A 14,475-nucleotide genomic window follows, 5' to 3' on the forward strand; every position below is an offset into this window, starting at 1 on the left:
CAATATGTAGCTGAGCATGTTTTTCCCATTCACCATTTCTGACATCAATGCACCCTTCTTCTCATCATTATTTTTCTTTGATAGAAATAAAAACAAACTTATTAAATTAAAATGACATATCTATTCAAAATGTTTAAAAGTATTTATGTTCATGACCTGCAACATCCAGTCTTTCAGTAAATGACCGCAGCACAACACACTCTATAATGTTACTTATTCTTACACCAGTTCCCTTTAATAAAAGGGTAAGCTTTTGCATTTCTTTAGAAGTTACTTCCTAATTGCACACAATCCATCGTATCCTGATAGAATGTTTTAATATTAATTGTTTTTCAGGAAGAATGATCTCAAACTCCAAATACAAGTTAATTCTGTCAGGAATACGTTTCGTTAGAGCACGCTATCTTGCGATTGAGACGATGGTGATACACTGGGAGTATGAACTCTTGCCGATGTTACTGTAGCACACTGAATTATCCTTTACTAAAAGAAAAATCAATGCTCCAGCAACTTCCTCCTGCCATTGAGCAGGTAGTTTTTGCAAACAGTGCTGTGAATCAAAGTAAATGAATTTACACCAAAGGGCATTATTGATCCATTCTACCGTTGCAAATGAGCAGAAGGGTGAACCTAGTTCAATGAAAAGCGCAGAGGAAATGTCAAGGTGGTGAGGCCACAGCACAGGAGTACATGCATGCTGAACCGCATAAACAGCATACAATAGACCGCGCGAAGCAATCCCTTAACCAAAGGTTTAGATCAAGTCTCTCTCGTCCTGCTATGTCCAGCTGTGAGTGGTGGTGAATAATTAAACAGCCAACGGGAGGAGGAGGCACCAAAAATATCCATGGAATAATGGTTCCAGCAAACAACAAGGACAAAGCTTTTACAACCATTTTCAGGTTAGAAGGGTCTCATGGTTGATCCATCTTTCTTGTGAGCTCCCCTTCCTCACTGAAACCACTCTTCAGCCAATTCAGTTCAATGGATGTGAAATCAGGAAAATACTAGGATCAATGGGCACAGCAGAGGCTCTTGGGGCCAGGCAGCAACCTGGTGGAATGAACTGAACACTTGTACTCCAGAACTAAACGTATCTTAAGTCCAGCTCTCCAGGTATAGTAACAACATAGCCGTCTAATCCCCAAGGTCCTATATAGGTCAGGGGAATCGAGGGCCTGAGGACATAAGTTCAAGGTGAAGGGGAAAAGATTTAATAGGATTGAGAGGTAACATTTTCACACAAAGGGTGGTGGGTGTATGGAACAAGTTGTAGTTGAGGCTGGAACTAGCCCAACATTTAAGAAACAGTTAGACAGGTACACGGATAGGACGTTTGGAGGGATATGGACCAAACGCAGGCAGGTGGGACTAGTGCAGCTGGGACATGTTGGCACTGTGGGCATGTTGTACCAAATGGCCTGTTTCTACACTGTATCACTCTATGACTCTATGAGTTACATCCTCTCCACAATCAGCAGGACAAACCCTAACCAGTTAATGACTATCTAAATAGCAACGCTTGATCATGAGAAAACCAATGGAAGGTACTGACAGCAGTGCCCTCCAGCAGCATTTACTCACACACAGCTTGCACTTCAATGCCAAATTTGGGCCTTGTCAGGACCACTTAGCTTCACATCTCATTGGCACCTTGGTCCAAATGTGCTGAATGCAAAGGTGGGGGGGTGTAGAGTAACTGCCTTTGTTGTTAAAACATTTTTGGACTACATCAAAATATCCTGGTATATCCGACACCAAGAAATATACACAAATAGTTGGAGTCACAGTTTGCAAAAAGGAATACTGTTGTAGGGCAATTACTACTGCCCTTGGAGATTGCTAGAGGAGTTTGTCAGGGTAGATTCCAACTTCTGTTACTTTGTACCTGACTTTCCCCATCATACCCATGAGAATATCCACTGACAATTAACAATGTTCAGTTCCATTCACAAATCCGTGGAAAACGAAGAAGTGCAGGAAGAACTAAACAACAATCAGTCATGGACTGATAACTGGCAATTACTCACGCTACACACATCAGACAATAACATTCTTTGACAATACCTGTCAAATCTCCTCTTGTTGACAATCAACAGTATTACCCCCATCATTAACAAAGTGGGAGGCACAGTTGTCTGCAAAATTGCCACAGACATATATCTCTGAAAACATGTGCAGCAGTACAAACAAACACACAAACAAACACAATAGCCTGAAATGTCCCTCACCATCTTTTTGAAATATATTGCCTTTCCTTCCCGACCATTAGACCTAACTACTAGAACATTCTATCTAAACGCGGTGTAGGAAAACCTGCAGCAGTTTCAGATGGTAGCTCACCTCTATTTAGTTACTACTAAGCACGGAGACAGGTCCTTTAGCCAACTCACCACGATGGCCAAGATATTAATCTAAGCTAGTCCCATTTGCCTAGATCTCTAAACCTCCATGTACCTGTACCAACCCAGCAGTATGAATATTGATTTCTCTAACTTCATGTAACTCTTGCTTTCTCCCTCTCCGTCCCTTCCCAACCTTTGTTCTTCGATTAGTTTCACTGTCCTGATTAATTTTACTGTTTGTATGCCTTGTTGTCACCCCCTCAGCCAACAATGAACCATTCTACAATTCCTGGATCACGGTCTGCTTTGGTTGGTCGTTTTCACACCTTACCCTTCCATATCTCTAGTTTCCCTCTCCCCTCAGTCCGAAGAAGGGTCTCAACCTGAAACGTCACCCATTCCTTCTCTCCAGAGATGCTGCCTGTCCCGCTGAGATACTCCAGCATTTTGTGTCTATCTACCTGTACCAAATGTATTTTAAATGTTGCCACAACTACTTTCTCTCGCAGCTTGTTCCACATATGCAGCACCCTCTGTGTGCTTTTAGATTTGGGGAGGAAAGTCATCATTAGTAGATGTACCCATGGGGGGCAGAAGGCCCCCTCAATACATGCTTAAATATATTGAGAACGAAAAGCCATAGAGGGCAACAGCAGCAGTTTGACCGTGAAGATGTGAATGTAGTGCTGCAAAAGGTTCAATGAAGTCCATACAGTGGTAATGTTCAGCAGATGCAGCTTCAAATGCTGTGCCTTATGGCCTTAGGCTCCAATCTATTCATGAGCTCTCCATCACTGACCTTTCCTGACTTTTCACGAAGATTTATACGCTCCATTGCATCCTCATGCACTTGGCAATGCTGCAGCCTTAAATCTGTGCTTTGCAGCTTGTGCATGCTGCTGGGTAGTAAATCACATGGTCTTCCTAAAATATACATGTAATGTTATTTATAACTTGCAATAGATTTTGCATTTAAGGTGGTTTCAATTACTGTAGCTTGTATGTGAAATGCCTGGTTTTCCATTTAATAGCTTACACTATATGAACTTGTTGCATAATGCATTTCAATTTACAAGTGAGTACCGTATGTGACAATTTGAAGCTATGTGCTTTCCTGTTTATTATTAAGAAGGCTCTCTGTAGCATATGCGGTGTATAAAATGATATTTTTGAAATCTACAAGTATCTAATTTGCTTCTATCTATATTAAATCCTACAAATAAGCTGAAGGTATCGGAGTAGCAAGGAATGTTGAAAGTATTTGGCATTAACAGAATATTGCAAAAGCAAAACATGATATTACCAAAAAACAATTTAATCTGTTTAATGAATTAGAATTTGATATTCAACATTATAAGGGCCACTGCTGTTGTCAATCAGTCAATCAGATTTATTCATCACCTACACAATAAAGTGCAGTGAAATGAATTTGCCAGCAGCGGTACAATCAAAAAAGAACACACAATACACAATAAAAATTTAACACAAACATCCACCACAGCATTCTTCACTGTGGTGGAAGGCACAAAGTACAGTCAGTCCTCCTCCATTGTTCCCCCGTGGTCGGGGCCATAAACCTCCGCAGTCACCGCTGCGGGCGGCCAGATGTACAGGCCCTCTCATCTGGTAGTCCCGAATCGGTGTTTCCCTACCGGAGACTGCGGCTTCAGGATGTCGTAGGCCACAGGCTGGCGGTCGGAGTTCTTCTCCAGGGATCCCCGGCGAGGGATTCTGCTCCGGATGATAAGTCCATGCTGCGCCCGTGGCTAGAAGCACCACAGACCGCGGCGTCAAGATGTTGTAAGCCGCGGGCCGGCGGTCGGAGCTCTTCTCCTCTAACGAGGGATCCCAGGCTCCGAAACTCTGCAGACCACGGCTTCTTGCTGTAAAGGTCTGCGGGCCAGCAATCGGAGCACTCCCTTCTGGCGACCCCGGCATGGGTTCGCCCCGCTCAGCGATGGAAAGTCCACGATGCGCCCGCTGCTGAAGCTCTGGGCCCAACTCCGGGAAAGGCCGCAACAATCCATGGTGTTAGGCCGCGAGGGAGGTGACATGGAAATTCAACATTATCTGTGCTGTTGTTTATACGTTAAGTAGTTCCGACCACAATCCTACACATAATAGACAGCAGTGTTATGTAAGTGAGTGGTTTAGAAACACGTTGATGAAGAAAAACACATGGGACTGTAGGTATGTAAAAATTAAAATACCTTAGCTTGTCTTTACATTCAATATAAATGTTGTACAGTTTCAGTATTTTTCAGGAGTTACTACTCGATCTCAAGACATTACTGTTGGATAATCTGAATCTAGAGCAGCAGAGAGCTATACAACTGTCGGGTTGGCCTGGGCCACGGAACAGATGATTATAGACTTCAGAGGGCCGTGCATGGCAGAATGTCCCAGAGGTCCACGGCCTGCAGGGGGAGCTATCGTGCCGGTCCCCTGAGGCTGAACACAAGACCCAGCGGACCGTGGCCTGAAGGGGGAGCTGCCAAGCCGGCCTGCAAGCCGGCCCCAGCTCGCAGAATCCGGTGGATTGCGGCCTGCAGGGGGAGCTGCCGAGCCGGCCTCTGCTCATCCCCCAAAGATTAGAGAGCAGGAGGACGGAGCTGGTGAGGACAACGGATGCTAGGGACGAGGAACAAGGCCAGTAAGAGAGGAGAGGGAACCAGCGTCTGGCTCCCAGCGCCCTCAAGGTTGGCTGCAGGTGCCCCCCCCGAGGGAGTTTACAGTTTAGTTTATTGTCACGTGTACCGAGGTACAGTGAAAAGCTTTTATTGCTTTGTTGCTATCCAGTCGTCAGAAAGACAATACATGATCACAATCGAGCCATTTACAGTGTATGATAATGTTTAGTGCAAGGTAAAGCCTGCAAAGTCCGATCAAGGATAGTCTGAGGGTTATCAAAGAGGCAGATAGTAGTTCAGCACTGCTCTCTGGTTGTGGTAGGATGATTCAGTTGCCTGATAACAGATGGGAACAAACTGTCCCTGAATCTGTAGGTGTGCGTTTTCACACTTCTGTACCTTTTGCCCAATGGGAGAGGGGAGAAGAGGGAGTGGCCAGGTGCGGCAGGTCTTTGATTATGCTGCTGGCCTTGTGGAGGCAGCGTGTGGTATAAATGGAGTCAATGGAAGAGAGGTTAGTTTGTGTGATGGTCTGAGTCCACAATTCGCTGCAATTTCTTGCAGTCGTGGATGGAGCTGTTCACAAACTAAGCTGTGATGCATCCTGATAAAATGCTTTCTATGGCGCATCTGTAGAAGTTGGTGAGAGTTGGAGGGGACATGCCGAACTTATGAAGCCTTTGAAGGAAGTAGAGGCGTTGGTGTGTTTTCTTGGTCGTTGCTTCAATATGGGTGGTCCAGGAGAAGTTGTTGGTGATATCGACTCCGGAAGTTGATGTTTTCAACCATCTCTACTTTGGCACTGTCAATGCAAACTGGGGTATGTGTACCGCTTCACTCCTGAAGTCAATCACTATCTCCTTTGTCTTGTTGACATTGAGAGAAATGTTACTGTCCCAACACTAGGACACAAGGTTCTTGATCTCCATTCCTGTAGTCCGTCTCATCATTATTTGATATCTGGCCCACAATGGTGGTGTCGTCTGTGAAGTTGAAAGTTGAGTTAGATTTGTACATGGCTGTGCAGCCGTGGGTGTACAAGTCGAGGGTGTAAAGAAGAAAGCTGCCAGTGTAGAGGATTATCGTGGAGGATGATTTGTCCCCTGTCCTCTTTGATTGGGGTCTGTTGGTCAGGTAGTCGAGGATGCTTTGAGGGAACAAAGGTGGAGAGGTGAGGAGAGGACGTCGGTTCACAGGTCGATCCACACATCCAAGTAAAGTGGCAGCTGCAGGCCTTCAGCAGCCTGGGGCTTGCCTGGAATGGAAGCTCATAACAACGAGAGTTTGAAAATGGCACCAAAACAAGCACTTCTTGCACACTGGATCAGTAGATTATTTCTGTACACTTTGCTAATCAGGTATGTGCTTCAGTATGGCAATACTCTACTGGACTGTTTGTAAGAAAATAATTTTGCTGTGTGTTTGCACTTTGCACATGTGACAATAAACGCACTACTGAAACATTATTAACTGAACATTTTGGAAATTATTGCAGACCTGTTATTTTCTATTTTGAAAAATGTTGTGCTTAGATATGAGTATTTTTATCTGCGCCCGGAAATGACCTCATATGGCATCATGAAGCTGCTTGCCTTGCAATAGCTCTTGGTGCGTTGGGTTTTTCAAGGTTTCAATGTTGCCATATTCTAATCTGGCCCGTGGATCACTGAATTAAATGTACCTGTAAATGTACCAGATTAAAGCTGACACATATCCAAGAAGGCTTCAGGTTTGTGCACAAGTTCAGCACATGGACACGTTGAACTTACAAGTTATTTTGCGTTACCTTTCGGAGAGATTTGAAAGGAAACCTATACTATGTCGGCCATGGAAGCTTTGTCTCTAGATTGCTTTGAGATGAATCATGTTGTTGTGTTACTGCCCGACAACAACTGGGCCATTAATTTATCTCTTCTTCATATGAATCAGCCTCTATTTAATGCCTGCTGGTAAATTTCCACTTCCAATGGTTTCATCAATTAATTCCATTCATTATGTGGAGATGGATGGCATGTCAGTACACAATGACTTGTGGAAAATGAATTTGAAGAACAGTCGAGATGAAATGTTCTGTTTTTACTTCCTGTGAACATATGGGGCAAATGGATTTTTTGGGTGAAAATGTACCCATTATTTTGGCGTAAGTGTTTTTATAAAGAGGAAATTTACATATATGCAATATTCATCACGGTGATTTAACAAACCCCATTGAACATAGGAGAGCAATAGTCCAGGAACAGGTCCTTCAGCCCACAATGTCTGTGTTTAACGTGGTGCTAAGTTAATATCTTCCGCCTGCGCGTGACCCGTCCCATTCCAGTCCCTGCATGTCCATGTGCCTCTCTAAAAGCCTTTTAAACGCCACAATCATATATGCTTCCACCACCGTCAAAGACAGCATATTCCACGTGCCCACCACTCTCTAAAAGCCTGCCCACACATCTCCTTTAAACCTTCCCCAATCAAAGTCACCCAAGGGCACAGGCAAGTTGCACAGGGTTATTAAGCAACGAAAGGGCAGGAGGTGGTGTTCATGAAGTAAGGGCATTCATGGCATGAAGATGCCAATGAGGCATAAGAATGGGAGGCCTACACTGCAGCCAAATGCCACTTTCAGGTGTGCCGTAAATGCCAACACAGAATATTGTGGAAAGGATGCTTCCACTGGTGGGGGAGTCCGACCAGCCAGAACCTCAAAATTAAAGGGCGCTCTTTTAAAAAGGAGGTGAGGAGGAACTTCTTTAGTCAGAGGGTAGTTAATCTGTGGAACTCATTGCCACAGAGGTTGTGGAGGTCAAGTCAGTGGATATTGAAGGCGGAGGTAGATAGTTCTTGATTAGAACGGGTATCATGGGGAGAAGGGAAGAAAATGGGATTAGGTGGCAAAGATCAGCCATGATTGAATGGCGGAGTAGACTCGATGGGCCGAATGGCGTAATTCTACTCCTATAACTTGTGAACGTGAACTTGTTTGTCAAAAGTGTAATGATCCCACTGCTGGTGGAGCTATCCTTGATTTGTGTAATGTAGCAGTGTCATACGTGGTACATTGCAGGGACAAAGCCTAGAAGATATCTTGCAAGAATCTTGCGGCAGGATTCTCAGAGCCTGACTTTGATTTTCTGAGTAGAGCTTGTTCTTGTTTGTAATTGAGATTGGTTTTGTTTTGTTTGGTGAAAGTGTGGTCCTCATTAAACCAAAAAAACTGGGCAATGATGAGCTGGTGTTTACTGCGTATGTGTTGTTTGTGCTATCAACAACACTTTCCCCCACTTGTATCCCTTAATTGTATGTTGATGGTACACGTGGACAACCATGCCTGGCCTGTTGTGATGTAAATGCCAGTGTTTTAACTGTGGAGCATTTGGCAAGAGGCACAACTGATTGTGTAGCACAGGTCATTGACACTGTGACTGGATTATTTTCTGGTCCCATTGTCTTTGCTTTCTGTTGCGGTCTCAGACTTTCCTCGACAGCTCATGGAATGGATCAGTTTGGTTGAAGACTTTCTTCTGTGTTGGTGGAGCTCCGGGGAGGATGTCAAACTGGTTTTAAACACTTCAACTTTGTCTATGGTGTTCACATGCCGAGTCCTCCCATCATTAATGGTGGGAATAGTGTTAAATGGCTAAAGGGCCTGTCCCACTTACGTGTCCTTGGCACGCAAATTACACGACCTCGTGGTCGCGTTGAGACGCACGGGGGTCGTGGCCGCGTGGGGCCAGTTCCACTGAGAAGCGTGGAGGGGTATTTAGTTGTGCTCCGAAATATTTGTAGCAAACAAAATCTTCACGCGCCAACGGCCTGTCGCGTAACTGACGGCCAAAGTGGGACAGGCCCAAGACCCTGGAGCGACACAACGTCTCACCTCCAACAGCAGCAGAAGCAGGCAAACAATCGCCGAGCTAGGCCTGGGGCTCACGGCCGTTGCGGTCCGGATCTGCCCCCATTTCTACTCCCAGAGCGGGGCCAAGAAAATTGAAGATAGACACAAAATGCTGGAGTAACTCAGCGGGACCGGCAACATCTCTGGAGAGAAGCAATGGCTGACTTTTCGGGTCAAGACTCTTCTTTTCAGACTGAAGAAGAGTCTCGACACGAAACATCATCCATTCCTTCACTCCAGAGATGTTGTCGGTCCCACTGAGTTACTCCAGCTTTGTGTCTATCTTCAAATGACGTCACGCACTTCAGACGGCTGTGCGTACGCATGAAATTGTGCCCGATCTTCGCGGGACCGTCGTGGCTCAACGCGACCACGAGGTCGCGTAATTTGCGTGCCAAGGACACGTAAGTGGGACAGGCCCTTAACTGTTCACCACCTTCCATGAATGGGTGAGACAGGACTGTAGATCTGATCTGATTTGTCTGCTGGTTTTCCCCAGGTTGTCCAACCATCTCCCAATCAACCCCAACCTTCCATCCCCTTACCAGGATCCACCTATCACTTTCCAGACTTGTCCTTACCCCATCTGTCTTGCAGCTTTCTCTCAACCACCACAATCAGTCTGTAGTAGGGTCCTGACCCAAAGTGTCGCCTATCCATGTTTTTCAGAGATGATGCCTGACCCGTTGAGTTACTCCAACATTTTTTGTCTTTTTTTCTTCACCTGGTTAATGTCTCATTTGAGGGTACACCAGGGATTTTTCCCCAGCATGTCCTCCTGTCTACTCATTCAACCAGGGTTGATTGCTGGAGGTAAGCAATGTTAAATAAGCCAACGGGGAAAAGTGGTCAAGAGCGTGATGAGGAAAATGAACTACCTAACTTCCAACAGTTTTACATCACAGGAACTATGATTTAAGGTAAATGTTACTTGCTTCTAAGAAATGTATCTATCAAGGTATGTATGAATATGTAATTGAAAAAATTTCGATATTATGCAAGACATAATTATGCAACTCCACAGATCGAACTTTAGTAGACCATTCTACTCGGCCTTTGTCTTAACTATATCGTTATTCCAATTTCTGAATTATACTTTGCATTTTAAGTTGTGACATTTATTTAAGAAAGTTTAAGTAAACCATTGAACCTTTACTATTACTCACACATAAAATATATTCAAAAGTTACAGTTCATGTGAAATCATTGACCTGCAAATATTTCAACAATTAGTTGTCAACAGTCATCTTTTGATTATATGCAGAAGATATACACAATAAGCTGGAGTAATTCAGCGGGTCAGACAGCATCTCCGGAGAAAAAGAATAAGTGACATTTCAGGTCGAGACTGTTCATCAGACTGAAGAAGGGTCTCGACCCGAAACATCACCTATTCCTTTTTTCCAGAGATGCTGTCTGACCCACTGACTTACTCCAGCTTATTGTGTCTATCTTCGGTTTATAACAGCATCTGCAGTTCCTTCTTACACATACACCGAACGTACATAAATAAATTCTCCCTTTTGTCCCTATTTGTTATTTTTAATTCCTTTAAAAGGCTAATGAAGAGTTTAAACCAAAAATCTGAGCATTCGCTCACTTTAAAAAGAAACCTAGAAATAGCTGTCATTAGATATCATCTTGTTTTCTATTTTATGCCCATTTCATTTGAATTGTTTTGGATTAAACTGGCTGTGTCAGTAACATCGTCAGGATCTTGCCGGAAGAGTTGCTGGGTCTGACAGTATGAAGGAGTTGAATAACAGCAGCAGATGCAATTATTAACCTGGGGTGCATCACCAATCTGTTTGTGGGAGTTGATTCATCTGCTCTCTCACACTGCTAAGAAGAATAACTGTGCATGGCAAAATTCCCAGATGATGTCATCAGCATAATGTTTAGGTGATGAATATATAAAGCTGAACATAAATAGACCAACCATAATTTTTAACACTGAAAGTTAATAATTCTTTACTATCCATTAAAACCATTTAACTTAGTTTGGTTATTCGAGAAATAATAGACTGGAACAAGCAGTTGTAATAATTGTAAAATTATCTATCAACTCCTTCCAATGCTCTGCACCTGCAGTTAAAGGCAGGAATCCAGATTTTGTCATCAGTAACACCCTTCTCCTTTGCAGGAGGCACTGTTGCAGTTTTGTTTAAGATCAATGATTTGACATGAACTTTAACTTTTCATGTATTCTTTCTATTATAAAACAAGCCAAACTGAATGAAATGTTGAGATTTTATTATTGAATACATATAATGGCTAAACAAACATTGTGACCCTATGAATCAATTTCTATATTTGCATTGATTGTTATACCCTCAAAATAACATTCTATATTATTTAAAATAATAAATATATTTTATTTAACCTTTAATGCCTATTTATGACGTTAAATTCCATATGTAAGTCCTAATCTTTATTGACTTTCTGTGTATGTTTTAATAATTAAGATTACTAGTTTTCTGTATGTAAGAATACTTCAGTCTGACTGCCAGCTTAATTAGCTTGCAGTCACAGCTTAAGGATAAGGGGGAAATCCTTTAAAACCGAGATGAGGAGAACTTTTTTCACACAGAGAGTGGTGAATCTCTGGAACTCTCTGCCACAGAGGGTAGTTGAGGCCAGTTCATTGGCTATATTTAAGAGGGAGTTAGATGTGGCCCTTGTGGCCAAGGGGATCAGAGGGTATGGAGAGAAGGCAGGTACGGGATACTGAGTTGGATGATCAGCCATGATCATATAAATGGCGGTGCAGGCTCGAAGGGACGAATGGCCTACTCCTGCACCTAATTTCTATGTTTCTATGTTTGCTGATACAACTGTGTTGACGACACAAAATTCTGAAAGAAGGCTGCACACGTTTACATATTACATTGGAAGAGATGAAATCCATGCTGCAAAACCTAATTGTCTTAGAGGGCAGATATCTTTAAGGCCTGTGGTGACTCCTGCCCTTTCGTTACTGACTGGGACATTTGTCTGTATGTGGATGAATGGAATTACGAGGAAGGGGAGTTATTAAAAAATATTTTAAATTAAGATTTGTACTGAAACAGTAACCCAATTTTTCATTATTGACGTGTACATCGCTTCAGAGTCCGGAGTGAAGACTGAAGACAGAAGGCTGTGGAGGCCAAGTCAGTGGATATTTTTAAGGCAGAGAAAGATAGATTCTTGATTAGTACGGGTGTCAGAAGTTATGGGAAGAAGGCAGGAGAATGGGGTTAGAAGGGCGAGATAGCTCAGCCATGATTGAATGGCAGAGTAGACTTGATCGGCCAAATGGCCTAATTCTGCTCATATCACTTATGAACTTATGAACTTATTTGTAATAGGAAGTGGCGTGTGTATAGAATTGGGAACAAGTTTAATATATTATCGGGGATAAATTGAAACTTGCAGAGATGTAAAGGAAAATTGGAAGAATGATAGAATTATATTCAAACACTAAACAGATCAGGAAGCAACATCAGAGAGATATAAATAAATTTAGCAGGTTAATAGCCTATCATTAAAATTTTCCGATGGAAGGTCATTAACGTAATGACGTTAATGTAACATTAACATACATTAACATGACGTCATTCAGCTTCCCTCTCTCCACAAATGCCATTTGGCCTGCTGAGCATTTTTTGCATCTTGTATTTCTATTTCAGATTCCCAGCAACTGCATCATTTTTCTTTTGAATAAAAAATTCTGTTGCTAAGAATCCTTATTTAAAACTGACCATCGCCTTATTTGTCAGTCCAGTCACAATATATGTCATGGTGTTTCTATTGTGACCACAATAAAATATTAGCTGATATAATACCAATATTTGATGTTTTCAGAAATACAATAAAACGGACTACAAGATTACACCGATTGCTATGACAAAAAAAAATAATTACAGCTGATGGTTGTAATTTCAGTTTCAGGTTTAGAAAGCATGTTAATTTTATGCTGGAACACATAATTTTAATGAAACAAAGTGAATAAATTATATGACCTGAGGCTTAGCTCCATGGTAATTGCTTTACATGACAACTTCAAAGTGAAACCAGCAAAGACAAAAGTACATTTGATATCGTGCTCTCATTATAGAACATGTACAGCATGTTGCCAGTGTGCAAGGTAACTTAACAGCCCCATTTACATTAGCACCATCTTCTATTTTGCATTGACCAGCTTTCATCAGTCGTTTTCAAACTGTACCATGTAGCTAACTCTACAACCATACCATTAACTTCATCCTTACCCCTCTACTTCACCCTCGGGCTGAAGCAGTGCTCAGAAAGCTCTGCATTCTATTGCGTTTTGAGTTGAGTTTCTGATTTCATCTCTTCTCCATTATTAAGGACCCTGCGGAGAAATGTGCCCTTGCTTATAAGTTCTACTTCATGTAATGTGGTCCCAGCTGTGTACTGAACTAACTCTGCTTTAAGCATTTGGGAATTTTAAGCTCAAAAGAAACAAATTCCAGAAGTGGAACACATGAGGTATTATATCACATATTTTGAACATGTGATCAAGAACAAAAGTTGACCTCATTCACATCTGAAATCAACAAAGACCTAACTATGTCTTGCTGATTCTGCTCCCATAGTCTACCCTCAGATCACCTCAAACCTGTACAAGGTGATGTTCATAATGTTAGTTCTGACTTACTGTTGCCTACTTCTCAAATGCTTCAGATTTAAAATTCTCTTTCTCATGTTAAGCTCCCCCACCCCCCCATGCATGTGTCCATCCATGTAATCCTAAACTCATACAATAAATCCCTGTTCATCTTTTCTTGCCTCATTATTTTCCACCTTTTATCCCCGTCTCTTGTCCTCTTCATGCAATTGCATCATCAGTGTTCTTGGTCCCAAAATGTAGAGTTTCTTCCACCTTTTGATGTTTTCAGATGTCTTTAAATCCCTCCACGATTTCAGATTAATACCTTCTTCTTTATCTTGACCTATCGATTTATAATATCTGTTTTCATAGATTAGAATGCATGTTGTTGTATTTGTTATCTCAGATCACGTGGAGGTGCTGTGGACTGAACGTGTAGGCTCTTGAGTTTCATCCAAGTTCAGCACGTAATTTGCAGGCATAATCCTTCCCCCATGGAAGTAAAAGGCATCCCTTGACTATCATTGCTTTTGACGTGCGTCAAGAACATGACATCTTTTGCACCTTTGAATCCTCTGCCACGTTCAATGTTCAAAAATACAAATGTGACTCTTGCTCCCATATTCCTTTGGATAACTGATGTAATACTAAACATTACATTCAGTTTGATTAACACCTAAAGTTAATCAACTATTAAATGGTCAAACAGCACATATTCTGTCATTACTTAAAAAAAAATGCCTGCCAAATCTGAAGTTTCTGGATGTTCCTCTCAAATAACATGATGAAGCATGACAGTTTACAATGTAGCCCTTAGCTTCATTGGGACAAGGAGGACTTGTCAAAAAACATAGCAATATGATCATGCCCTTGATGACGCTAGGCACTTTTCCAACCTGTGTCCTCAGGTGTTCTACACATACGAATTACAATAGGTCTCCAACCGGATAAAGAGAGATATTCATTCTTTATGATGTACACCTGTCGCAACTTTTAGTC

General features: G+C 42.3%; 1 protein-coding gene across 1 annotated transcript in view; it reads right to left on the bottom strand.

Annotated features, from left to right (window-relative positions):
• Window positions 1-14,475, bottom strand: part of kcnd2 (potassium voltage-gated channel, Shal-related subfamily, member 2) — a 411,877-nt gene that overhangs the window by 38,292 nt on the left and 359,110 nt on the right. The gene's annotated exons all lie outside the window — the stretch shown is intronic.

This window comes from Leucoraja erinacea, chromosome 19 (assembly GCF_028641065.1).
Source record: "Leucoraja erinacea ecotype New England chromosome 19, Leri_hhj_1, whole genome shotgun sequence".
NCBI classification, from domain to species: Eukaryota; Metazoa; Chordata; class Chondrichthyes; order Rajiformes; family Rajidae; genus Leucoraja; species Leucoraja erinaceus.